Source organism: Rattus norvegicus, chromosome 3, assembly GCF_021556685.1.
Source record: "Rattus norvegicus strain SHRSP/BbbUtx chromosome 3, alternate assembly SHRSP_T2T, whole genome shotgun sequence".
In the NCBI taxonomy this organism is placed as follows: Eukaryota; Metazoa; Chordata; class Mammalia; order Rodentia; family Muridae; genus Rattus; species Rattus norvegicus.
The window spans coordinates 144927499-144952481 of record NC_141536.1 but is presented as its reverse complement, the minus strand read 5'-3'; the positions used below and the strand labels follow the sequence as shown (position 1 = coordinate 144952481).

Here is a 24983-nt window from a genome sequence, read left to right as displayed (position 1 = left end):
CCAGTTCCACCCGAGACTTTTGAGAAATGGCGCACATCTGACTGGATGGCTCCTTCCAAACAAACAAAACTGAAGGTGACTGAGGACTGGCTACCTATGGAAGCTCTGGGAAGCGGCTCTGACCCAGCCTGCCTCCACGACCCCTTAGCTTCCTTCAGTAAGCCACCAATGTGCTCTAGAAAGTGGGAGGAAGAAAAGTCGCTACCTCACAGGGTTTTGTGAGGAATGTAGGAGTTGTACACGTAAGACATGAAAATAGTTTCTGGCATGTAGTAAGAGCTCAATAAATGTTAGCTGTTGCTATTCTTACCCACAAGTCTCCTTCCTACTAAGAAAGCAGGGCCAGCTTGCTGCCACCCCCAGTCAGGCACAGGTCCTTGCTGACAGAGATAGATGCTGTCCCAGTCACTACTTGTGCATTCCCTCTGTGTGGCTTCTGGCCGCTGGAGCCCTACCAAATGTAGCAGGGGGCAAGCAGCAGGGCCAGCTATCGAGCAGAAGGCCAATGCTGGCACCTCTCACCCATACCCCTCTGACTCGGCTCCTCAAGGCCAAGGTTGCACTCAGCCCACAGAGCTATCCTGCCTCACCCTACTCAGCCCTCATCTACTAGCGAATTACTGGGTTCAACCGGACACTAACCAGGTGCTCCCAGGCACTGTCCTGGGTATGATGTCATGGTCAAGGGAGGGGTTCTGGACTCCTACAGCCTCATACTTTCCAGCTGTGTGACCTCAGGCAGGCAAGTTCTGTGAGCCTCTGTTTATCTGTTAAAAGTGTATAATAATATTATCTAACAGTGCTGCTGAGAGGGGATGCGAAGCACTTATCAGGGCATGGCACACATTAAGTGCTCAATAAATACCATCTCTCTGACTGTACGTTCAGTAGTATTGCTCCAGGATGAAATGATCATGTCCCTTTAATAAGGAGTGCAGAGAAGTCTAGACGTGGTGTGAGGTCGGCGCTTCCCACTGCGGCTACTCTAGCCAAGGGACCTTTTCTCCTGCCCCCCAGTCCCAGCAGCTCAGGCTCAGAATATCTCTGGACTCCAAGAGTCCTTTCCATCCTGAATACACCAAGAGGATCCAAGGCCCTTTAGGACCCAGCCTCCATTGTTCACCTCATGGGAGAAGAGCTCGGAGGCAACATGAGGGCTCTCCTGAAACGGGGCTGTGGCCTCCAGCATGAAGGGTACCTCTCCTGGCAGAGTGCTATATAAGGAGCCATAGCATCCAGGGAGCAGGCATTTGGGCAAGGAAGAGAAACCTTAATCAAAAAGTTTAAGTCCTCAACATATCAGTGCTGGCTCTCACTCAGGAGCTGTGACCTTGGAGAAGTCTCTCTTCCTCCCTAGACCTTTAGCCACCTCTCTATATTAACCCTGTGAGCATAGGGTCCAGCCTTGTCCTCATGTGGGGTTCTACCATAGAACATCTTCAAGAAGCTCACAGAGCTGGGCCCAGAGCACTGCTCCAAAGCCCAGGAGGTATTTAACAGGGCCCCTACCCCCGCGCACTCCAATGTTCTCCTCCAGGACTGCTGTCAGGTGTCCCCCAGATCCTAGAGACAGACTGTGTGCCTTTTGTACATCAGTTTCTGGGGACATGGGGATCTCAGGCTGGCCACCAGAAGCTAACTGCTCCATGGCTGACAGAGCCTCTGTGGGCCACCATGACTGACAAGAAGCTGGTACAGGCTGCCTGTGCCACAAGCTCCATCTGGAGTCATAGATATGTGGCAGGCACACGGCACTTCTATTCTGTACACCCTAGCCTAGGACAGGAGCCTCTGGGGCCACCGTCCAACTGCTATGATTCTGGAAGTCTCCTAAGGCTCACAGAGATCAGGCTGATGGGGCAGCTGGACCCTGCACAGCTCCAGAGAGGTCCTAAAATCCAGCCCTTTTATACTCCCACCTTGGTGTGCGGGAGAGGTGACATGCCAATCCAGAGTGACAGTAGGAACCCGTGGTTAGCTCTCCCCCAAACTCCCCCACCAATGCATGGCAGAGCTCTGGAGGGGGAGCAAGAAGCAAGAGACATGGCTGGCAGGAGAAAGGGAGAGGCAGCAGCTTGGGAATATTCTCCGGGTGTTTTTCAGCCTTTCCAAAACCATGGTCTCTCTGGCCCACACAGCCAGTCAGTGACTTCTGCACCCAATAAACACCATAGTGGTGCAAGTCACCTAAACACCTATACCTGTCGCCAAGACCCCAGCCTCTTGGGAACTTGACCTCTCCAAGTATGAAGGTTCCAGGTACAACTGACACACAGGAGGCATCTATCTCTGATCAGGGAGTACAACAACCATACAGCACAATGCCAGTCTGAATCTTCAGACGTCCCGGTGGGTAAGGTTCATACACCCAGCTTGGGCAGGGAAATAAGGAGGGATGGGAGCCAATGCAAGTGAGAAAGGGTCTGTAAGCAAAGATGAGGATGATAGTGAGAACAGTATCCAAGCAGCCAACCTCTAGCCAAGATACAGTCCTGCAGCATCGGAAGTCTAGAGAAGCAAACCAGGGAGCCCTGGGCCACCGAAGGAGACAGCTGGGATGGCTTTCCTGAACAGAGTGGGCCAGCTTCCTTAGCCCATCGCCCAGCAATGGCTCATTCTACACCAAGGTGCCAGCTGACACCTCTGACTCCTGGCACTGAGGCGCTGCAGAGGTGAGAGGATCAGCAAAGGTCTCTCCAATACTGGACAGGGGGGCCAACAGCCTCTAGACTCGGCTCCTACTCTCACCTCTTCTCTTCCCCCACGGTTGGAGGCTGGGACTAGATGTAGCACGCCCCGGGTCCCCCATGCCATCTGATCGCCGGTCCCCACGTGCCTACCTGGGCCTGGGGGTCCCCATCTCCGGCCGGCTGGGCGAGGGCCGGTCCCCTCGGCTCCTCCGGGCCCGCAGGCCGCGGGGCGGGGCGGCGCGGGCGGGCTCTGCGGAGCAGCCTGTTCCGCGACACCCCCGCCCGCTGATGGATGCCGACTGCAGCAGCGGCGGCGGCGGCCGCGGCGGTCGGCGTGCGCCGGGGGCTGGGCACCGTGCCCACAGCCCCGGGCCTGGCGCCCGCCGCGCGGCCCGCCCCCGCCGCGGCCTCCGCGCCCAGCCCAGGGGCGGCCGCGAGCCTGCCTCCTCGCTCCCGGCGCCCAGCCCCTGCCTCCGCCTCCTCGGCTGCCTGCCTTGCCTCCTCCGCCCTTTCCCCGCCACCCCGCGGTCCACTGCGGGACGAGATGGCCGTCTCCGCCCTGGCCCTGGCCAGCCGGCCTCCCGCTCGCTCGCTCGCTCGCGGGCTCTCTGGGCCAAGCCCTAGTGGGGGCTCAGGGAGAGAGGGAGGGGGAGGGGAGAAGAAGGAGGAGGATCCCTGACTCAGAAGAGGTGACTCAGCCTCTGTGGGCCTCCCATCCCACAGAGTCGGGTCCCCTTCACTCCCCTACTGATCCCTTTCACTCCCCTGCAAGCTCAGCGCGGGGACAGAACCCGCCTGGGACGTAGCGTTCTTCTCCCAGTAGGGAATCCACAAGGCAACTGCCTTCCGGGAATCATCCGGCATGAGTGTCCCTAGGGTAGGTGTGCTCCCCGGTACCTATGTGCCTCGGTGACCATGACAGTAGTGTAACAGCGAAGGAACCCTGTAGGGCTTGGATCCGGGTAGAGGTGTTTACTATATATAAGGACACGCGGTGGTGTGTGCTCCCAGATCCTACGAAGGGGCCACAGAGGTCATGGCTCAAAGCCAAGCAAACCTTACTCCTTCACTCCAGCCGCACTGTTACAACTCAAAAAGCCAGTTACACCAGATCACGTCCCTCTTATCCAAGCCTTTGGCGGCCACAGAGCACTTTGAAAAATAGAGGGCCTAGGTTCCAATCCAGTTGGGCGACTGGTTCAGCAAGTGCTCTTGGCAAGCTGCTGCCGTGCTCCGGGCTTCAGTTTGTAAACCATGGACGACCGGATTAGACTTGGATTTAACTTGTCTCCCCGGCCCAGCATGTGGGGAAAGGCCTGGGAGGGATGGCAGCAACGCATACATGGTCACCCAAGTCGTTTCCATGATTCTACAAGGGCAACCCATGTGACCCTCACTCCTCACTCCTAAACGCCACCATCAGCCCCAGGGTGCTGAGCTCTTCTTTCATTCTTCCGATCACCCTGAATACCTACTATGTGCAAGCCAATGTCTGAGTCATATAGTACCTGAGCCGCCCCCCTCCCCAACACACGCGCGCGCGCACACACACACACACACACACACACACACACACACACACACACAAAACAGTTCTGTCTGCATTATCCTCACTGGGTAGAGAGTGGGAAAGCTAAAGAGGGTGGGGAAGATAGAAAGTGAGGGTGTCCCGCACTCCCTCCCCCTTCACCTAGAACCTTATAGACTATGCCCTCTCCCGGCACTCATAAAGAGAGGGGATCCCTTTGCTCAACCTCCAAGCCAGGCCTTTTCTTTAGCCCCTAAATGGGATGCCTCAAGAGTTAGCTTCTTGCTCCGGCCTGCCGTCCACTTAGTCTCAGGAGTGGGCAAGAGCAGAATGACACTAGCCAACCCCTCTCCAGACAAGAGGCGGAAAACCAATCAGCTTAAGCCAAGAGGGAGGGGCTTCCTCCCAGACTTTATGTCCAGGCTCCCTTTACCCAAGGAGCCTCACACAGGTCCTTAGGAGTACCGCCTCCAAGCAAGTCACAGACTCTCAAGGGTATACACTATTTGTGCGCAATGGTTATTCAAATTAATGACTGGAACAACCTGCCAAACTCAGGAGTGCCAGCAGAGGAACTTGCTGCTCCGTGGGCACACTTGTGGAAAGGCCTCCCTCGGCTGCCTGCCTCGAGGCATTTTGCTTCCCAGCTAACCTTTCCTTGGCTGCTTTCTCAACCACAAGCTCCCAAGGCTGCAGAGCCAAGGCCCTCCCCATTCCTCAGTTTAACTCTTTCCCAGACACCCCCCTCTCCTTTCCCCAGACAACACTGCCACCCCCCATTCCTCCCCTGGGGCACTCCCTGGTTCCCAGCCTCCTTGGCCACGTGGAGCCTCTCACTTTCCCAGGAAAACCCAGGCTACTTCGGGACCAAAGCAGGATGTTCCCAGACTTCATTTTAGATCCATACCCAAAGGGCCCAATTCACTTCCGGTCGGTGATAACACACTGGAAGCTGGGCTGTCTCTAGAATGATGTCTGTCTCTGTTTCTATTGTTTTTATCATTATTTTCTGCGACTCTCTTCTAGTTCTATTATTAGCGCCTTTCCAGTTTGCAAAGTACTTGATTTCACAGCATCATCTGAGGTAGCATCACCCCTCCCCCCAAGTTATAAATAAATAGCCAAGGCCCAGAATGGTGAGGGATTTGGCCAAGGTCACTCTACACAGTAATGTGGGCTCTCTGAACCCTTCCACTTTCCCTACATAATTTCTCTGGAGAAATTACAAACTAGACGCACGCAGCATGGGGACCCTAAAGAATGCACGGGTTCTGCAGACATCGCTGAGGTCAGTACTGTGGTGTTTTTCTGCTTCCACTCTCCAAACAGGGAAACCGAGGCACGGGATTCAACACGACCATGCCTCATGAAAGCCACCACGGAGAAACATCAGGGACCCCGATGAGAAAGAGACCATCGCACCATGTCCTTTAGGCTTTAGGCTGCTTCCAACCCTGGTTCTGTCTCTTCCTTCTGTTCTAATTCTACAAGTTGACCTCTCCCAGCCTTACTGAGAGGAACTCTCTGCTGCCCATCTGTTACTGGGGTGATGTGAGGGGAGCTCAGCAGGGGCTCACAGGAAAGAGAGAGGACAGGATACTGCACTTCCTGTAGGCTCTGCCTAAGAAGGAGGAGGATGTCTTTCCTTTTAAATTTTAATAAGGGAACCTAAAAGTGTAAAAGTCTGAGATCCAAGGAAGCCAGGACTCGAGAAGGCAGAATGAACAGCGTTAGCCCCAGGCCTGCATGACTATGGTGGGTCCACCAAACTTCAGACAGGACCCCTCCACCACCCTTTGATCTTTCAGAGGAGGGACTCAGGCCCCAAGAGATTTTATCACCCAGAGTGTCTTGGTCTGGTGGAAGAAGAGGGAACAGGGGAGGTCTATTCTCAGTGCTGAGCCCCCACCCCCCATCTTTCCTTCAGGAAGCAGTGATGTTTACCCTGGGACAAGCCCTAGATGCCAGGAAAGAAAGAACTGGAGAGTGTGACCCTGAATTAAAGTGAGTCCAATGGGTGAGGACAGTGGAGGGCCCTAGAGATTAGCCTCCATGCCAGTTGCTGAGCACTTCCACTGAGCCTGGCACTAGACACACATTCATGGGATTAATCCCCAAAACAATTCTCCGGCCCTGAAATTACCGATCCTTTGTCTGGCTGAAGTGACTGAGCCTCGGAGGACTGATGAGGTGGCAGTGCTCACCCACTGATAAATGGCAGGACTAGAGTGTGGACCAGAGAGCCATCTGATGCCACACACTGAGCCTCAACCATCACAGACTCCCCCTTGCCTTTAGGTCTGTGCTAATTAACACGGGAGCTGCCGGCCACGGGTAGCTGCCAAGTACCGGAAATGTACAAACGGAAGCGTGCGGTAAGACAGAGTGGATTTTGAAGCCTGAGTACTAGAATTAAAGAGAATGATCATAGATCTCAATAGTTCTTGTTTTAATATTATGGGACCGGGCATGTTGGTATAGAATACCCAAACTGGAGAGATGGAGGCAGGAGAATCGGGAGTTCAAGACTAGCCTGTGTTTAAAAAAAAATTAACTAAAAGTTATAGATATATCGGATTAAATAAAATCTCATTAGAATGATTTCATTCAGTGTGTGTGTGTGTGTGTGTGTGTGTGTGTGTGTGTGTGTGTGTGTTCAGAGGGATCCAGCCCAGGACCTTGTGTGTACTAGACAAGCACTCTACCTTAAGCTACAACCTCAGTCCTGTATGTAGTGCACGCATAGGTACATGTATGTGTACATGTATGTTAGTGCATGTGGTATATCAGATGCTTTCCACCTGTTCTTTTTGCGGCAGGGCCTCCTCACTGAACCCGGTGGCTGGACTAACCAGACTGGCCTCAATCTCACAGAGATCCATCTCCATCTGCCTCCCAAATGCTGCCACTAAAGGCATGGGTCACCCTCGACATTTTTGTTTGTTTGACAAAAAGTTTTGCTATGTTGCCCAGTGGTGTGGATTTGAACTCCTGAACTCAAGGGATCCTCCCACATTGGCTTCTCAAGCGCTGGGACTAAGAGCATGTATGAGCTGCCTTTTTGTCTTTTTAACTGTATGTATGACTTGCACATGTGGCTCACACTGCATTTCTGTTGGTTAGTACGGGCTCAGATACACTGAAATCCCAACAGAGCCCATGGGATAAGAAAAGGTATCTTGGGGGAGGGGGAAGCTAAGAGACTCTGGATTAAAACAGAGGTCACACAAAGAGGGTATTTCAGGGCAAGGGATCTGGTTCTGGCCTCAGAGGGGAACAGGGCCTGGGTGGGCTGAGCTAAGCCCCAGGCAGCTAAGAGCTGGGCCAGAGGGAGGAAGCTACTAGAGCCAAACTTTCTAAAGCAGTGTGTCCCACGACTTGGGAAGCTCTGTCTGGCAAGGCTGCCCTCCCCGCACTGCTGCCACTCTCGAGAAGGCACTGCAGGGCAGCTGGGTCCAAGCGGAAGCAGAAGGCCAGGTTGGTTGAGCAACTGCACACCCAGGGCAGGGACCCTCACCTGCTAGCTGCTTCCCTCCACTTTACCACCGCAGTCCCCAAGGCTCTCACCTCCTCTGGAACCTTGGCCTAGATTGGAAACCGAATGCTCCCACATAGAGTCTGGTATAGGCAGCTGCATGCGTATGCCCCAAAGCTGCATGGCAGGTCATGAGAGGAAAGCACTAACTAGTTCACAGCTAGTACAGCATGTGAAGGGCTGGTACAAGGTGGGGACACTCTTCCATACAGGAGTTCCGTGACCTTGCCAATGCCTTGACCTGCCTGAAGCTGGAGGTACTATAGGCACTCCCTCAACACTGCCACAGGATCACAGGACATCATCCACCAAGGGGGCCTGGCAGATCAGATGCCTTCCCCCACCACAGGTAAGACCCCCCCCTCAGTTACCTCTTGGTCTCTCTCAGATGTACATATCCTCAAGACATATTCCCTTCAAGGAAAGCCACCCCACCCCCACTTCCTGCGCGCGCGCGCACACACACACACACACATACACACCCCGGCTTGCCATATCCTTGTCTCCTCTGATCTCTACTTCTGAATCCAGGCTCAGTTGTCAAAGTGGGACCCTGATTTATACTGCCTCTCCTCTTGGGCAGGAAGCTTGCCCTCCACTGCCATCTTGGTACCCACAAGCGAGCCCTGGAGAGAGCAGAACATCCTCAGGGCATAGACAACTGACTACTGTTGCTGATTTCCAGGGGCACGTTAAAGGGCAGACTCTGCTCACCTTCTCAGAGAAGAGCCTTCATTCTCTGATGAAAGAACTCACCTCAGCTTGACTCTTGAGACCTTTGCCAGCCCGATCTCTCCTTGTGCCTCAGCCTTAGTTTCAGAAGCTATGTGATTTTCTCTGTCAGACTGAGGGCTCTGGGTTTCCAGGGTACAGTAGCTCTGACACATGCTCGCCCTCACACAAGCTTTATCCTCTGCTTGGATGAATTTTCCCGTCTCCATGGTCACGCTTCTAGTTGTCGTTCAGGAAGTCCTTCCTCATTCCCTCCTGAGACACCCCCTATGGCTAGCTATAACACCAGTCTTTCCCAATGGCCTTGGGTTATGTGCCTTGCAGAAGGTTCTTAGCTCCCTGGTACACTGTTGTTTTAAGAGAGAAGCCACTTTGCATCTTTCAAACCACAAGAATCCTTCGTTGTAGTCATATGTATGCACTCCCTGGTCACCTTCACCCCAGAGCCAAAGGTCAGGAAGCAAGGGGAGTCAGGAGTCCACCTGAAGGTTCCAGCACCTCAATTTCACCTTGGCTACAATTCTTTCTGAGGTCCCCATGCTTCCAGGCACTGCCTGAGAAATGAACCTTCCTCGAGGAGTCTGGGACCCATGCTATGGGGGCTGAATATAAAAAACACGGCCAAGTTCCCACTGGATACAGACTGCCACCCAGCCTGTCAGGAGCTGGGAGTGTCAGCTGAGGTTTCATTGTTGTGGCACCTCAGGATCCTTGTGGTCAGAGGAGATCTTGGAGAGCACCATACAGAGGCTGGGAGGAGGGAGGCAGAGGAGAAAGCTGTCTGTGTGCCTGTGGTCCCAGTGTGGGAAGAGACTGCAGCATCACCATCAATCGACAACGTCTTTGCAGAGGGTTAGAGTCCCTAGCTACAGGCTGGCACGGCACCTAGCAATTTGCCTACATTTCCCATCTTAAATCCCTTGCTACACTGTAAAGCAGAAATTACATATCCACCTTGATTTTACAGGGGGATGAAATTGAAGTCACTAGCCCAGCGTTCCTTTGGTCATGGAGAGAGGACCCAAGATTCAGCCCCAGACATACCTAACCCGGAAGCTTGTGCTTGTCCCCTCATGACCCTGCATGCATTTGGCTGATCACAAACATACTGTGGAGATGACGAGATGTTTTAGGTCTTGTCAAGAGACAATCACACAAAGCATGTGTCGACTTGTGATGTCCTCTGTGGACCTTTGTATAGACACTATGATTTCTATAATTCACATACTCTGTGTGTGTGTGTGTGTGTGTGTGTGTGTGTGTGTGTGTGTGTGCGCGCGCGCGCGCGTGCGTGCATATACAGGCCTGCAGGTATGTGCAAGAGTGTGTGACAGCTACAGGGCAGCCTTGGCTGCTCTTCTGAAGACGCTGTCTATCTGGTTTGTTTTTGCAGCAGGATCTCTCACAGCGGCAGTGATCTGCCTGCCTCTTGTTTCCTGGCACTGAGATTACAAGCAGGGCCATCAGGACTGGCTTATTTAAAAAAAAACAAAAACAAAAACATGGGTCCTGGTATAACTTTACCTGTCCTGGAACCCACTATGTAGATTAGGCTGGAGAACTCACAGAGATCTGCCTGCCTCTGCCTCCTACATGCTGGGATTAAAGGCGTGAGCTACCATGCCTGGGCCGGGGTGGGGGTCAGGGGGATGTTTTCTATAAGCTGGAGATTTCTGTGGTGTGAACCACTCTTAGCTTTAGGGTCTCAAAATAGCAAGCTGTCTCTTTGTTTCTTTCCAACAGTCTCTACACTCAAACAGGGGCCGATCTGAAAACCTCATGAACCACCAAACCAGGTCAAACAAAAATTCACCTGCTACCCATCACTCTGCTTACAAACATGTGCTTGCCTCCCAGTCTCCACCCTGGGACCACCCAGCCAATATTCCACTTGCCCAAGCTGGCACTGCTCAGCAACCTTCTCCTGATCCATCCATCTGCAGAGACCAGACGGCCAGACCAGCCGCTGCACCAACACTTAATCCCAGCTTTAGAAGGCAGCCAGGCATCGATGTCTGGCTGTACCCATCTACTTGTACCAGGCCAGGCTGGGTAGAGAAAATTTCTGTGTGTAAACACAGCCTTCTGCTTCAACAGCTCCTGCCTGGACTCCCCTGGCCAACAGGGCCCTCTGTGACTTTTATCTCCCTGCCCAAAATAACCATTGGCTTCCATGGCTCTCTGGGCATGGATGAGACCATAGGAGCTTGAGCATCTGGAGGATAGGAACGACACATTATCATCTTTGCTTTCCCAGTGCACCAGTGCAAGTCTGTGGCATTTATCTAGCTTCTCTGTATGCTTGGAAGGGACCTGCGGTGGGAAGTAAGAGCTTGCTATGGGAAACGGTCACATGATCTCAAAGCTCACAGTTCAGGAGAAAATAAAATAGGGACCCCAGCCAATTGCAGTAGAATACAGCAATCAGGAAAGATGAAAAGGAAAAGATGAAGTGTGGAGGAATTTGGAGGGGAAAGAAATTGGAGAAAAGCAGATGTCAGAGGCTTTCAGGAAGAGGTGGCATTTGGACCGAGCTTTGAAGGCAGGGCTGCAGAACAACCTAGACTGAAAGCTCGCACAAAAGCAGGCATGGTGGAGAGGACATGGTAAGCGCAGGAAACTGGGCACACGTGGCTTGGCCTCTGGGACGCTGAGCATTGAGGCTAGGTCTGGAAAGGCAGATGGTGCCAATCAGAGCCTTGAATGACATTCCAAGTGGTTTCCTGCCCTGTCTAGCAGCTTGCCACATGTGACCTATATTTAAACCAAAGAAAATGAAACAAAATGCAAAATTCACAGCCACATACACTCAGCGGTTATCAAAGCGGACTCCGAAGGTTTGAACCAGTTAGCCGTTGCAGAAACTTCTACTGCATAGTGAAGGGAGACAACGGGAGAGCAGTTAAGGACTCGGGGAAGAGGCAGGATATAGCTAGAGATGGTTTGTGCCTGCTAGGGAGTGACTGCAGGGTAGCAGAGACCGGAAGACAAGGTGGGCCATCACACCAGTCCAACAGAGTTCAAGATGCATTTCTCAGGTAAGAAGGGTGAGAGAGCTTGCTGTCCAAGCCTGACGACCTGAGTTCAGATCCCCAGACCCCAGTAAAAGCTGGGTGAGGGCCTGTATTTCTGTAATTGAAGTGGTACACATGTCCACAATCCCAGAGCACACCTATGGGGGGAGGATGGAAAGACAGGTCAATCCCCAGAGGTTGAGGGACAGTTAGCCAGGTAAACACTGCAGCTAAAAAAGAGACATCTCAAAGGAGGTGCAAAGTGTGAACGGAAATGGGAGGTTGTCCTCTGACCTCTACATGTGTGTTGTGACACAGATGTGCCTGTGAACATGCACACACACATACACACAAACACAGGAAATAAAAGAATCGTATCTTTTCGAGGCTGGAGAGATGGCTCAGTGGTTAAGAGCACTGACCGCTCTTCTAGAGGTCCTGAGTTCAAATCCCAGCAACCGCATGGTGGCTCACAACCATCTGTAATGGGATCTGATGCCCTCTTCTGGTGCATCTGAAGACAGCTACAGTGTACTCATCTATAATAAATAAATAAATCTTAAAAAAAAAAAAAAAAGAATCGTATCTTTTCCCTCCGTCTTTTCTTCCTATCGGTAAGGAGAGGGGGAAGTGGTTCTCCGTGTGTGTCCCTGCAGCAGTAGAATTACCTGGAACTCACAGGTGTGGGAAGCTGCCCAGACCTACTGAATCAGAAGCCAGCTCAAGAGAATCCCTCAGTTCAGTTCCCCTGTCATTATGATGAATGCTAACATTTGATATGTGCAGCATAGAGTCACACCAAACAGCTCCAGAGCAACCTTGGCCTCTGGAGTCAGGGGACCCAGCTTTATGTCCTGCCTTAACCACTTAGTAGGAGTGTTTAATCTCACTGTGTCCCAGTTTTCTTGTTACAACTCTGTGTGGTTATTGTAAGGATTAAGAGAGGTGATATATCACATCGTAGAAATGTTCAACTAAGCCAGCCATGGTAGCACAGACCTCTATCCCAGCACTTGGGAAGCAGAGACACGAGGATCTCTGTGAGTTCAAAGCCAGCCAGAAAGCCCATGCATAGATCACTCTCTGGGTCCGTGAAAAGTTAGAAGCATTGGCCTAGGTGGCCTCTAGTCAACAATGCTAAGTTCCATCTCTCTCTTTCTCTTTCTCTGTCTCTGTCTCTGTCTCTCTCTGTCTCTGTCTCTCTATCTGTCTCTGACTCTGTGTGTGTGTGTCTGTGTGTGTGTCTGTGTGTGTGTCTGTGTCTGTGTGTGTGTGTGTGTATTTGTATTGCATTTCTATCTAACTTAAAGAAACCCTTTCTATGCACACACACATTGGGAAGATATATACCTTCTCGCTTTCGTTATATATATTGAAATGGGATCACAGCCTATAGCCCAGCATAGTCATAAACTTGCAAATCTTTACTCTGCAGTAAAGAGTCCACCAAGGAAGGTTTGAAATGGGCTTTGGCAGAATACTGTTGTAGACTGTTTCCCTCCCAGAACCTGTCCCGACCTGGCTGGCTGTCTCCAGAGTTCCACAGGCTCTTCCAGTGGAAAATGAGCATATAGTCCTGAAGCACACCTTGCCCCCTCTGCTGCTTTCCCCAAAATAGACAGACTGTCCCTAGTTCTGCATAACAGAAGGAGCAGAACCTGGCTGCCTCTCATCCCCACCCCACTCCAAATCTTTGGCTCAGAGGCCAACCAACAAAGAGGCTCCCCAAACCCCATCCCATCTCACCCTCCACTCCCACTTTAGTAACCAAGCCAACGGCTGTATCTTCGGATACCTCGTAGTATGGTCACTTGGAACAGATCAGGGTTATTTTCAGAGGACAGGTGACAGTACATGGGGTACTGTTAGAGCTACAACTGCCACCATCAGCTCCCACGGATCACTACCCACCATGTGAACGCTCTAGTCTGTCAATCTGGCTAGGGAAGCCCTGCCAACATCTAGGATGGACAGCTTGGATTATGGACCACACTTATCATAGCGGGCTAAGCCCAGCATCGCAGCACGGAAAGGGGTATCAGGTGTGAGGAGGGGCAGCCAGACCGGACCAACAGACCAGCACCACCTCCCCTGACCAGTGTGAGCCAAGGCAGTCCAACTACGCAGGGAAACCCCTGCCACACAGTCCTCCCAGCCCTACCAGGCCTGTCGGGGTCCCTTAGGAGTAGCTGTTGTTGCCTCGTCCCTTTCTACCCACCACACCACCGAGGTCTGGATATTAAGGAATGAGCATAAGGAAACTACCAATTTAGACACTGTCAAGGAACTGGGGAGCCAGCCAGTACAACCAGCCAACTAGAGAGCTCCAGAGTCAGTGAAGAGATCCCCATCTCAAAAAAAGTGGGGGGTTGGTGAGATGGCTCAGCAGTTAGGAGCACTGACTCTTCTTCCTAAGGTCCTGAGTTCAATTCCCAGCAACCACATGGTGGCTCACAATCATCTGTAGATCTGATGCCCTCTTCTGGTGTGTCTGACAGCTACAGTGTACTCATATAAACAAAATAAATCTTAAAAAAGAAAATAAAGGGGTTGGGGATTTAGCTCAGTGATAGAGCGCTTGCCTAGCAAGCACAAGGCCCTGGGTTCGGTCCCCAGCTCCGAGAAAAAGAAAAAAAAAGAAAAAAGAAAATAAATAAAGCGTGGAGCAATAGAGGGAAACAGGCAATGCCAATCTCTGACCTCCACAACTACACATACATGTGCAAATATCAACCCACATGTGCACACAGAATGTGCGCATATCACATACATTTACAAAATAATGATGGAGACCTAATATGTTGCTATGTGGTCATAGCTATCATACATCACACAGCTGCAAAATACAAACATATCCAATGATACAGAACATGTGTGTATAGAAAAAATGGGGGGGGGGGAGCCATCATTTTAAGGCAGGACCATACTCTGCAGCCCAGGCTGTCTTCAAACTTGCAATTCTTCTGCCTCAGCTACCCAAGAACTGGGATCACAAACCTGAACCATCACATTCAACTAGAAAATCATTTTGGGCCAGAGAGATGGCTCTTTGGTTAAAAGTGGGTGCTGCTCTTCCAGAGGACCTGAGTTCAGTCTCTGGCACCCACATCAGGCAGCCCAACAATTGGAAACTCCAGCTCTAGGGGAACCTGCGCCCTCTTCTGGCCTCCTTGGGTACACGTACACACATGCTAGGTCTTTTTTTTATTATTATTATTATATAAAAATGTGTCTATGTATAAACATACCTACCTGTATGTGTATGCATGTGGAGACCAGGTCTCTCAGTGGCCTGGGACTCCCCAAATAGACTAGATTGGTTGGCCAGAGAGCCCCAAGGATCTCTGAACCTTCGTCGCTGGGACTACAAGTGCATGTCACACATCCAGCTTTAAAAAACACACTACCAACAAAACAAAACACATGGCCTTAGGGTCACATTCAGTCCTCCTGCTTTTTGTTTGTTTAGTTTGTTGGGGTTTTTTTAATTTAAGATTTATTTACTTATTTTATGTTTTTGAGTACACTGTAGCTGTCTTTAGACACACCAGAAGAGGGCATCAGATCTCATTACAGATGGTTGTGAGCCACCACGTGTTTGCTGGGAACTGAACTCAGGACCTCTGGAAGAACAGTTGGTGCTCTTAACCGCTGAGCCATCTCTCCAGCCCCCTTGGTCTGGTTTTTAAGACAAGGTTTTTCTGTGTAGTCCTGGCTGTCCTGGAACTGACTCTGTAGACCAAGCTGGCCTTGAACTCAAAGAAATGTCCCTGCCTCTGCCTCCCAAGTGCTGGGATCAAGGGCGTGTGGCATCGCCACCTGGCACTTGTGCTTTAAAATATGTAGGGTTTTAATGTTACCAGGGGTTTTGTCATCCCAATGGGATCATTTCGTTTTGCTTGCTTGGCCTTTGTTTTGTTTTTTTATTCTGCGTCTTACATGTGGACATGTGGCGTTTATACCAGAGAGATTGCACCCTGATCTCTGGCCACTCACACTCATAGCTTCTGGCTGGAGCCATTCAAAGTCCTTCCTGGAATCTCAACAGTGCCCCCACCCGTTTCAGCCCCCTCTCTGCTTTTGAACTTTGCTGCCCTTCTCAGTCACTCCCGGGAGTCTCACTAACTGGGAGCCCTGCCAGCAGGTCCCCATCATCTTGTGACATAGGCTCCACAGTGGAAGTCCCCTCCAGGGCTCCATGCCCATGAACACAGCCCAGTCAGAGGGACGATAGCGCCTTCACTGGACAGCGAGGGAAAAATCGATGATAAAAAATGCTGGCCTGGGGGCTGGGGATTTAGCTCAGTGGTAGAGCGCTTACCTAGGAAGCGCAAGGCCCTGGGTTCGGTCCCCAGCTCCGAAAAAAAGAACCAAAAAAAAAAAAAAAAAATGCTGGCCTGGTGGCAAAGCCACGTCTGCGCTTGCTCTTGCTCCCTGCAGGCCTCGTTTGACCACATCGTGGAATGGATACCGCCCATCTCTCAGATGAAGAAGCCGACTGGGGCCCAGCAAGCGTAGCAGCCAGGTAACTTTCTAGAGTCACAACGAATCAGGATGCCAGCGCTGGTCTGATTTTGACATACGAGAAGCAGGAAGAAATGAACAGCCTGTACTCAGCCCATGGTCTACAGAAAGTCGGGTTCTCCAGGGTCTCTGCTCCTACCCCTCCTCCCTTCCTGGCAAGGATCCCAATGGCTGCACCACCGTCCTCCTCCCAGATCCCTACAAAAGCCCATCTGGGGCCACGTGCCCTGCATCCCCACATCAACCCATCATCAGTCCCTCCCTCCTCTGGCCATGGGTCCTGCTGCCTCCTCGGGTCTCCTAGCAACAAGACACCCCGCAGTGTTGATGTTCTCCACCTCTGGGTTCCTCCAACTGGGCCTGTCTCACCCAGGGAGGGGACTTCTGGCTTGCCCCTCTCCTGGGGGTCACTGTACCCACAGGGGGCAGACAGAAGCAAAGCAAAGGGGTGGAGCCAGCCTGCATGGCCCCCACGCTGGGCCTGCTCCCAGCCTCCACATTTGGGGCATGGGCTCTGGCTGTGGCAACCTTTTCTTGAGCCTACGACTAAATGCTGACTGGGACAAAAAAAAAAAAAAAAAATGGAGCCAAATCCTAGGGCTTCAATTCTGGTAGACTCCAACTTGTCTTTGTTTGGTTTTTTTTTTTTCCTTTTTTCTTTTTTTTTTGGAGCTGGGGACCGACCGAACCCAGGGCCTTGCGCTTCCTAGGCAAGCGCTCTATCACTGAGCTAAATCCCCAACCCCCCTTTGTTTGTTTTTTTAAAATACAAAATACATGGATCCTTCCAACGAGAATATTTAATATTCAAAGCTATAATGAAAAGCAATCATGGCGGGAGGGCCGGGGATATAAGCCAATGGTGGGGTACTCATCTAGAGGTGCAGGACCTTGGGTTGGATCCTTAGAAACTCACACACACCAAAACCAAACAAGCGTCCACAACAAGAAAACTTTTAAAAAATGCATTAGCTAGGGCTGGGGTGTCGCTCAGTTGGCAGAGATCATCCATGAAGCCCTAGTTTCAATGCTAACATCGCATAAGCTAGGCAGGGTGTGCGTGCCTATAATCCCACCATTTAGAAGGCAGAGGCAGGAGGATCAGAAGTTCAAGGGCAACCTTAGCTAAGTTCCAAGCCAGCCTGCAGTACAGGGACCCCAGGGTCCACACAAAACAAACCGAGGCAGCCGCTTTACCTTCATATCGTGCAGGCTCACAACCACACCTAAGAAGTAAGCATTTCTATTTCTATACCCATTTTACAGACGATAACACTGATCACTAACTTGCCTAAAGATACCCCTCTCTGTGAATCTAAACAACTGTGTCTGACACCAGTGTGCCTGCTCTTGCCATTGGCTCTCTTTGGAAATCAACCGACCCTCACCTCTGGATGCAGTCAGTGATGGGAGAAAGGATGCGCACTCAGTCTCAGTGCAGATTTACTGAGCATCTACTGAGTGAGCTATGAACGCAGGAAAGCCCATCTTCCGCAGAAGGACTGTGGATGGTGGCTTCTCGGAATTCATTATGCTATTCTCTCTACTTTCCTATACATTTGGAATTCTCCGCAATAAAAGAAAAGATGGCAGCCAGCCTGCAAAGTTTAAGGTTGTCTCATACGAGCAGAAATCCACAAAATCATCCAAACTTTGGGGACATTTTGCTCTGACAGTTTTGAAAGTCAGAGAAGGGCAATTCTTTCTACAGAATTTTGGAGGAAAAAAAAATCTTATGTTGCTGCCAAGAATCTAGGAGCTAGGAGAACCCCAATCAGGAGGGCTGAGCCCTCCTCTGACTCCTCGTGGGAGTACAATGTCCCTGCCCACAAGGAGCTGGCCTGGGGCTAGTTCTTTGAGGACCCACAACCTGGTGGCCACATGATGTGGAAGGAGATCCCGGCAGCCACTATGAATCCGGAGGTCTATGATTAGAAAGCAAATTACAGGCCTTGCTCTGTCAGTTTCCAACACACAAAACCGTCCTGGCAGTCAAAGGGCTCTCACGAAAGTTGTTCAGGGTTTCCAGTGAGTGTGAGCACACGGGAGGCAGAAAAAAAAAAAAAAACAAAAACAAAAACGGTGGGGATGTGAGCGGGACTGAGAAACAGCACCACCAAGGCAGAAAATTGCCCAGACAGGTGGAGCTGAGGCCGCAGGGAGGCAGCAGCTCACGACAATTAAAAGCAGGGCTTGGGCAGCAGCCAGCTCTCAACTCAAGGCTTCAGAACTGTTTGGCTTTGAGCGAATAAGCAATCTCTCTGAGCTTTTATTTGCCAGCTAGAAGTTGGGGACGATTTTATCTGCCATACCCGGTTGATACGGTCGATACGGAGAGAGAACCAGACTAGCTAACCTAGTTCCCACCACATGACTGATAAGACACAAGAAACACTGGCTTTTAAGTAAGTGCTAATGGGCAGAGGAGATGGCTCGGTAGGTCAAACACTTGCCTTAGAAGTGTGAGGATCTGAATCCAGATTCCTAAAACCCACATTAAGAGCTGGGTTCAGGGGCTGGGGATTTAGCTCAGTGGTAGAGCGCTTACCTAGGAAGCGCAAGGCCCTGGGTTCGGTCCCCAACTCCAAAAAAAAGACCAAAAAAAAAAAAAAAGAGCTGGGTTCAGCTCTAATCCCAGAGGTGGAGGATGACTGACGGGCAGATCCTTCTAAGCACACTAGTCAGCTAGACTAGCCTATTCAGTAAAGTCCAGGGCAACGAACGACGCTGTCTCAAAAAAAAAAAAAAAAAAAAAAAAAGGAAAATGTCAGAGGTTATCCTCTGCCCTACACACACACACACACACACACACACACACACACACACACACACACACGTACTCGAACATGCATGTGCCCACACCAAATATGCACTTCTGAGTATAAATCCAAAAGAGATAAAAAAAAAAAAAACCCATCAAAAAGACAGTTCTACAGCTAGTGCTGTTGAGCAGAGTTGCTCACAACAGCCAAGAGGTAAGGAAACGGGTGTCTATTGATAACAAAATGTGGCACACACAATGAAGCATTATTCTACCTCAGAAGGAACATGAATGACCCTTAAGAACATTATGCTAAGTGAAACAAGCCATTCATAGCAAGACAAGTGCTGTGCGATTCCACGTACGGGAGGTTGCTAGTCAGATTCATAGAGGCAGAAAATGGAGTGGAAGATTCGGGGAATGGGGAGTTACTGTCTAATGAATGGAGTTTCAGTTTTTCAAGATAAAGAAGTTCTGGAGAGCCAACAAGAAGGCTCAGCAAGTAAGAGTCTCAGACCTGATGGCCTGAACTTGATCCTCAGATCCCAGTGTGGAAGAAGAGAACCAACCTTCAAAAAGCCGTCCTCTGTCCTCCCAGCATGCCACGGCACACACATACCTGTACTGTGACACACACACGTGTACACACACACAGAGTAATAATAATAATAACTGTTTTATTTTTTTAATTTATAGAGATGGGTGGATAGTAGTGACTGGGACACAATGAGATCATCCTTAACATTCAACTATTCACTTGAAAAAAAATGAGAGTCATCCTGGGCTTTAATCCCAGCACTCAGGAGGCAGAGGTAGGAGAAATCTCGGAGTCTGAGGCTAGTCTGTCTACAGAGTGAGTTCCAGGACAACCAGGGTGACACAGAGAAACCCTGTCTTGAAAATCAATGAGGGGGGACAGGCAAAGAGGATGGCTTAATAGGTAAAACCCTTGCTTTGCAAACATGAGGACCTATATCTGAGTCTCTAGCACCCTTCTCATTTTTTTTTTATTTAGAGCCAGGCATAGACGCATGTGCCCACATCAAGGGCAAAGACGGGTCAACCTCAACAACCCACTAACCAGTCAGCCTAGCTGAAATAGAAAGCTTCAAGTTCGGGTTGGGGATTTAGCTCAGTGGTAGAGCGCTTGCCTAGGAAGCGCAAGGCCCTGGGTTCGGTCCCCAGCTCCGAAAAAAAAAAAGAACAAAAAAAAAAAGAAAGCTTCAAGTTCAGTCAGAAAGGCAGAGAGTGACGGAAGAGACTCCCAACATCCTGCTCTGGCCTCCGCATTAGTGCCATGTTCCCCCACATACTCATACATGTACAATACAACACACACACGCACACACACACATGTACACACACACACAGATGGTAAATTTTAGGTCATGTATATTTTACTACAACTTAAAGAAAAACAGTGTTGCACAGAGAAATGTGAACTAGAAGAAAAGAATAAAAGCCAAAGTGAGAATCATGGTGACACCACAGTAATGCTAACATACACTGGGCATAGTGGCATGGGCCTTAAATCCCAACAGGCAAACGGAGCTCTGGGGTTTCAAGGCTAGCCTTGTCTACACAGTCAGTTTCTGATCAGATGGGGCTACACAGTGAAACCCTGTCTTAAGAAAACAAAAGACAAAAGAGAGACCCACATCACATGGCCTGAACATTAAGCCACTTCTCCTTATCTACAGGAGCTTCTGGTTTATCGTGTCATCCTTACTGTTTATGGGATCAAGTTTCAGCCTACATGGTCAAGAGTCTAATTACCCCAGCAAGCCTAAGAATTCTGTACAGTAGTTTTAAAGAAAGGGCAAACGCTGGACAGTGGTTATGCATTTAATCCTAGCATTCAAGAGGAAGAGACAACCAGATCTCTGAGTTCAAGGCCAGCCTGGTTTACAGAGTGAGATCCAGGACAGCCAGGACTACACAGAGAAAACCTGTCTCAGAGAGACAGACAGACAGACAGAGACAGACAGAGAGAGAGAGAGAGAGAGACAGAGACAGAGAGAGACAAAGAGAGAGACAGAGATAGAGACAGACAGACAGACACAGAGGCAGACAAAGGGAACTTTGGAGACAGAGACCTGGGTTCAAATCTCAGCCCCACTGATTCCTATCTGAATGGCTCTTCAATTATTTCTATACTAGAAGAAAACAATGGAGGCAGGGCTAAGAGCTTGGCTTACAGGACTTACGTTCCAGAGTACTGATGAGAAAATGAAGGGGCTTGCTACGCAGTACAACTGCCTTAAATACTGTGGTGGGATACACTGGACTACTGCCTTAAATACTGTGGTGGGATACACTGGACTAGGGTTTAGTTGATTGATGTGATGGTGTTGAGACTTGAACTCAGGGCCTCACACAAGCTACATGGAGCATATTTTCAGGGTAGCAAGAAGGAACCCTGGTCTTGAAGCTCTTGCTTTCTCGGTTGCCCTCCTGAAATGGTGGACCATAAAAACCAGCAAGAACCCCGTTATACAGACAACAGAATCTTGATCCATCAGGAAATGACTTATTCAAGGTCCTGACGGAAGTTAATGAGGATACATGGGAACCTTGACTCCTGCTGACTGAATCCTGCAGTACAAACTCTTGCTCTCGGGGAAGCTGCCTTTGTCTACAGACTTGGGAGGAAAGGAAGGTAGGTCTTCAGGCCCCTAACACCAACATGAAGCTGGCCCTATCCCAAGTGGAAATAAAGCAATCCTGCCCTCTGACAGAACCATGCCAGAATCAGGGCGGGGCTCCACGGCTGCAGGACCAGGCCAACTGGGCCAACAGCCAGAGTGGTGCCAAAGGCACAGCTCAAAGCCCTCTCACCAGCTACATAATAAAGTAATTATGGGATTAGGGATAAAATTAGTCACTTGTGTAATTATTTTCCTTAGAACAAGAGCAGAAAAGGCCCTTTTAAAAGAGTCACTCCTTGGCCATCCCAAGGGCACTGACTGGGAGTCGCAGATGAGAGCACACAGACACAAATACAGACACACACAGAGCAATGATGTGCTGGCGGGAGAGGCCACACTGGTCTCCCTGTGCCTCGCCAGAGGCCCTAACACTAAAAGGCAGGAGCGATAGACACTGAACAGCTCTGTCACAATGTCACAGGAATTTTACCTCCCGTCAGGCACCTTAGCATGGGAAAACACTCTCTGTGTGGGAGAACAGTATCTGGACCTGTTGGTTCTGGTCTGTACAGTGTATTTGCGGGGTGTATATGCACATATATGCTCCCGTGTGTGGAAGCCAGAGGTCAGCACTCAGTGTTTGCCTTGCATGGTCTCTACCCTATTTTTTGAGGCAGAGTCTGTCTCTGAACCCTAACCTCACCAACTCAGGGAGGCTGGCTGGCTACCTGTCCTTGCCTCCTTTATGATGGGACTAAAGAAGAACAAGGCCTCTTCAACTTTTAGGTGGGTGCTGGAGATCTGAAGTCAGGCCTTTGTCTGTGTATAACAAGCACTTCACTAACCGAGCCTGATGGCACCATCTCACAGTCCTCCCCAGTCATGAGTAGAGACTCAACCAAAGGCATCCGTGCCCTCACACCCAGCATCTGCGGGCATTACCTCACACGCAGAAGACTTTCCACATATGATTCAGTGAGGGAGTCTGAGATGGAGGATTATCTGGGATTTTCCATGGGGCCAATGTAAACACAGGGACCTTGTGGTGAACCATGAAGACAGGAGAGGGCAAAAGCAGGAGCCAGAGGGAAGCCATTGCTGAGTTGGAAGGAAAGCAAGTCAAAGAATAGGTGCAGCCTGCAGATGCTGTCAGGATAAAGTATTTCCCTCACGGCAGCCCTGCCAAAACCTTGACCTTTGCCTCATAAGGGTCACCTGTACAGATTTATAAAATTCCAGAACTATCAGATCCTAAGTATGTAGTAACTTGGCAGGAAGGGCAGGGTATAGGGTTAAACCCTGAGTTCGATTCCCAGCACAACACAAAACTGGGAGTGATACATACATGTGATCCCAACAGCCTCAGAAGTAGGAGGATCAGAAGTTCAAGGTCATCCTTAGCTACAGAGAAGCCTTAGCCAAATGAAGCTGTATGAGACCCAGACACAAAAACACTGTCTGCTCTCTGCAGCACTAAGACACTAACAAGCCGCCTGAGCTGATCCAGGAGTCCATTTCCCCAAGGTCGAAACTCTTCCAGGGTCAAAGAAACTTCCTGACGCCAGACATCTCCTGACTATAGCTATGGAGGAGGCCTGGGCTGGTGTCAAAGCTCCCAGTCCAGAGAGATACCAGAGACACAGAGGCCAAGAGAAGGTGACAGTTCTGGGTAGAAGACAGAGGCTTACCTAGAACCCCATCACTTGGTGGTGACCCCCCAATTGATCTACAACTGAGAGTCACTTTCCCCATAAACCAAATGGGGTATGGCTGAGGCTGCACCAGGGACAAACGGCCAGAAGTCTTCTTAAGGTCTCCTCTTAGTGTCTCCCACTTGTCACCATGGCTCGCAGTGTCTCTAGTGTCAAGCCAAGCCTGCTGTGGACACCAGACTCTATTTGTGGTTTGTGTCCTGTGAAATGACTCACCTCTGCGAGGCTCAGGGCAAGCTGAGAAAACAGACTCAGGGCAGGGAGGTGCGGGGACCATTTTGCATACCCAGTCACCCCTCTGAGTTAAAGAGCAGAGGCAGGGGTAAGGGGCTAGGAGGGGTGTTATGGAGAGGAGCTCTTCATTCACAGGAAATGGGTTCTACAGGCTGAGGGAACAGACGACTGAAGGTTCCACTGTATGGCAAGTCACCACGTATGGCATCTTCATCCTCTGCCCCAGTATTCCCCTCCCGGAGGCTTACCCCAAGAGACCTCCCAGGAATACAGAAAGAGCAATGTGTGCAGCATATTCCCGGTGCGTCTCTTTTACCCACAAAACTGCAAACAACCTGCAAGGCCGTCAACATGAAAGGGATGTCCACTGTGTGCCAACGGTACACTCAGTAACGACACGGACTGTCTCAGAGTCCTGCAGCGTCAACCATAGAACCGCACAGATGGGATTACAGCTCTGCGAGGAACCAGAAAAGAAAGAGTTGGGAGGAAATACACCAAACTCCCAACGACCCTCAGGAGCCATTCGCCCCTCCTCCTGGTCTCGGAAATCTCAATACTGTGTTATTACTTTCATTAGGTATTAGAAAAACAACGATAACTGTAGCAGGGCCCCAAGGAGCCCCAAGACTGGGCAGATGAGGAAAGAGGAGGAGTGGAAAGGGAAGAGAAGGCCTGAGGAGTTCAGGAAGACCCAGAGGAGGCCAGAAAGGTGAGTGCACTGTTCTGGAGACCAAGGGGTGTGCTGTAGAAGGACTGCAAATGGGTCATTGTGATGTGGGTCACCTGCCTCTGCTCCCACCTATACTGACGATCAAACCGGATGGCAAGGAGGCTCTGAAGTCCCCCCATTCCAGTCCTCACTCAGGAGTCTGAGAAAGTGGCCCCACAGTGACCAGTGTGGGACCCAGGAGTGAAAACTATAGCATAAACCAAGCCGCCAGGAGGTGGTGCACACCTTTGATCCCAGCACTAGGGAAGCAGAGGCAAGCAGAACTCACTGAAATCAAGGTCAGCCTGGTCTACAGTGTGACTTCCAAGACAGCCAGAGTTGCATGGAGAAACCCTGTCTCACCCAGCTGCCCATGCTCACCCCAGGCAAACAGGCCTAGCCTTAAAGAAAAGGGCCTAGGATAACATAGGCCCTGTGGGGAACTTGCTAATGTCTCCAGGATGGCCACGCCATTTGCGTTTCCCTAGGGAGCCACCAACACCCACACACCCACCCACACACACACACACACACACACACACACACACACACTCTCTGTCTCTCTGTCTCTGTCTCTCTCTGTCTCTGTCTCTCTGTCTCTGTCTCTCTCTGTCTCTGTCTCTCTGTCTCTCTGTCTCTCTGTCTCTCTGTCTCTCTCTCTCTCTCTCTCTTTTTCTCTCTCTCTCGGTCCATCCCTTGGCGTCACTGAGACATGAGCCCCTGCCCTTGGTGCAGGCCACGTGAGATGCCCAGAGGGGCCTCTTTATTGCATATACTCAATCTTCCACCCACCCATACCAGTCTCCTGTCTTCTTCTGAGGGTTCTCTTCCTCCTCTCCTCCCACCTCCTTACCCACACCCTCCCACTGGGAGCACCACAGGAGCAAGGTCCT

The 24983-nt window shown here is 50.6% G+C and overlaps 1 protein-coding gene and 1 long non-coding RNA gene across 53 annotated transcripts in view; one reads left to right on the top strand and one right to left on the bottom strand.

Moving 5' to 3' along the window:
- Nucleotides 1-24983, bottom strand: part of Epb41l1 (erythrocyte membrane protein band 4.1-like 1) — a 123070-nt gene that overhangs the window by 64756 nt on the left and 33331 nt on the right. For 33 of the 51 annotated variants that reach the window (XM_087654065.1, XM_087654061.1, XM_087654076.1 and 30 more), the window contains exon 1: nucleotides 2841-3300. The exons of 16 other annotated variants lie outside the window; for them this stretch is intronic. The gene's annotated coding sequence lies outside the window, so the exon portion shown is untranslated. 51 annotated transcript variants of the gene reach the window in all.
- On the top strand, nucleotides 5360-10901 carry LOC147995773 (uncharacterized). 2 transcript variants are annotated; one of them, XR_015683926.1, is made up of 5 exons: nucleotides 5360-5506; nucleotides 6146-6222; nucleotides 6517-6593; nucleotides 7966-8102; nucleotides 10229-10901. It is a non-coding gene; the product is annotated as an uncharacterized LOC147995773 (long non-coding RNA). The 2 variants fall into 2 exon arrangements; XR_015683927.1 differs by lacking the exons at nucleotides 5360-5506; nucleotides 6146-6222; nucleotides 6517-6593 and having other exon boundaries at nucleotides 9453-10901.